This window comes from Etheostoma cragini, chromosome 23 (genome assembly GCF_013103735.1).
Source record: "Etheostoma cragini isolate CJK2018 chromosome 23, CSU_Ecrag_1.0, whole genome shotgun sequence".
NCBI lineage: Eukaryota > Metazoa > Chordata > Actinopteri > Perciformes > Percidae > Etheostoma > Etheostoma cragini.
The window spans coordinates 17,429,923-17,432,696 of NC_048429.1; the positions used below are offsets into that span (position 1 = coordinate 17,429,923).

General features: G+C 37.8%; 1 protein-coding gene across 1 annotated transcript in view; it reads left to right on the plus strand.

Moving 5' to 3' along the window:
- The window catches only part of LOC117939089 (pleckstrin homology domain-containing family A member 5-like), a 236,663-nt gene that overhangs the window by 161,009 nt on the left and 72,880 nt on the right, over positions 1 to 2,774 (plus strand). The gene's annotated exons all lie outside the window — the stretch shown is intronic.

A 2,774-nucleotide genomic window follows, 5' to 3' on the forward strand; every position in this document is an offset into this window, starting at 1 on the left:
GCTTCCTGTACCTCAAAGAATTGATTTCAAAGTACTTTTGCTAGTTTATAAATCACTAAACGGTTTAGGACCAAAATAAATTTCTGATCTGGTACTACAATATGACCCACCCAGACCTCTCTGGTCATCTGGGACAGGTCTACTGTCTGTCCCCAGAGTCAGAACTAAACAAGGGGAAGCAGCATTCAGTTTCTATGCTCCTCATATCTGGAACAAACTCACAGAAAACTGCAGATCCGCTGCTACTCTCAGTTCTTTTAAATCAAGGCTGAAGACCTTTCTTTTTGATGTTGCCTTTCTTTAAATGATGATTGCCTTTCTTTAATGTTTAATTTCTTATACTGCACTCTGACTTTTACTCTTATTTTATTTTATTTTTAACTGTTTATTCTTGTGTTTTATCTGTTTTTATTTTCAACTTTTTTTTTTTACTGATTTTGTGTAAAGCACTTTGAATTGCCCTGTTGCTGAAATGTGCTATACAAATAAAGCTGCCTTGCCTTGCCTTGCCTGTAACCCCACAGAGAACATGTTGGACTTTTTGTCAAGAAGACACCCAAGAGACGCATCATGAAGGCCCAGACGCACTGAAAGCATCTGATATATTTGTTTTTCAAGTACACCTATTGTTTTAAATGTACACTAAGCATTATGAGCTGTGGCTACTCCAAACTTTCTATCTTGGATCGTGAAATGAGGACCAAGCGACCAAATTGGTTTTCTCTAACCCTACAGTCACATTACCTACAAAAGAGAGTGACACCCTGATGGGGCCTAGCCTAATCCTGGTTGCTTGGCAAAAGTAAACAGAAATGATCTGATGTTACCCTCAAGCACATCCCCTCTCTTTACTTTGTGGGTAGATCCATAGATATACATATGGATAAAATATGAACTATTATGCAATGTTAACAAATCAAATGCCTGATGCTATAATGGCAAGTCTGGCTTTGCAGCATTGCTCAGCATTTGCATAAAATAGAATTCATGTCTATTAGTTAGGATAGATAATGCGACTGAGGGGTTATGATGTTGATTAAAATCAAAATTTATATAAATTAATTTATATTCAGGCATTTTATTGCCCAAAACTGCTTTGTGCTCTTGCTGCACCCCTGCCCGTTTGTCTCTCTGCACCACTGACTGACTGACGTGTTCATTGTTAATCAATGAAACTAACTAATCAATTAATCTACCATGCTCATGTAGACTGGATGGGTAAACTTGCATGGCCCCACTGGAATGACTTAAAAGCTGGTTCACCTTCCCACAACCAGGACAGAAGCACATTGCTTCTGAATCTGGGGATGGCCAATCAGCCTCAGCCGACTCTGTGACTTAGGATTTTACCGGAAGAGCAGAATCGGGAGCCTGTGAGCACCTGCTAGCTGGGCCAGTGTGGCCTGTGAAAGCTGTAGAAAAACAGACAGTTTATTAGCGCTTTGGTCTTATTTGTGTCTCATTAAAGTAGTCATACACACAGTCCTGTCCAACCTTTATCAGTAGACAAAAAACAGTTATCGTTATCAACTGGTATTGCTAACAATGGCTAACCTGCATATAGCTTAAACCCACTGTGAATTGCGACTAGTTAGTTTGAACGCACTATTATTTGGCAACAAATAACCTAAGATGCCGTTCTTTCTGGCACATATGAGATTATTATTGACAACCTTTTCTTATTTTATGAAAGATACAGTTTTTAAAGCCTTTAACCTCAACCCACACTTATTTAGAACCCCTGGACCCCACTTTTGGAGATATATTTGAATATAGTGTAATAGTGTGCACAGTGGCTGTCTTACCATGTGTCGGTTTTTCAAGAGGAAGAGCTGAACTGGAGAAGGAGAGATTTGTGTGCTTAAAGCAAGAATGTTCAGTCTTGAACTTAGAAAGAGGATAATAGTATTTGTTAAAGGAGAGGGGCATTGGCATCTGACTGTTGAGCTGAATTGAGGAGGCGCACACACACACACATGATGCCCATGCTCAATTATTCAGAATAATCTCTCTGTGCAAGAATAATATCTCTCCACTGGCATAACAGTCTTTAAGTCAGTGTCACTTACTTTTCTTATAATTAATAAATTTAACAACCTTCAAAAGAGAGATCCCCTTACTACATGTATTGTATAAAATTGAGTTGCATAATAAACTGGTAAAATAATGTGTAAAGCCTTCACACATACCTTTTTATGGTGCCCTACGATACTTATTAGGTACTATTTACAGGGTTCATACGTTTTGAAAAATCTGGAAAAGTTATGGAATTTGAAAAATTGTTATTCTTTTTATTGTTAAACCTTTGAGGGTAAACATTAACACAGATATTTATTCTTATTGTATAATGTTGACTGAGATTTTTAGGAATACGTAGTGATGGAAATTTGACATATAAAAAGTTATAGGAAAGTCATGGAAAAGTATTGGTTGTAATGCGTATGAACCCTGTATTAACATATTCATACGTTTAATGTCAAAAATACATATGGAAGGTACAGTGAATCCATTAGCTCATATATTAGCATCTCTGGATGGGGACCATAGTGGCTACCCTACAGGCCAGTAAGCGTATTATCAAGGTTGTTGAGGTTGTTGTTTTTCACAAATTGGTTGGATTAATCTTTATTTTTAGACATTTTGAATTTTTGGGGGGGAAACACTTTTAGTCAGGTGTCGTAGACCCCTTGAAGATCACTGATATACACTCACCGGCCACTTTATTAGGTACCCCATGCTAGTAACGGGTTGGACCCCCTTTTGCCTTCAGAACT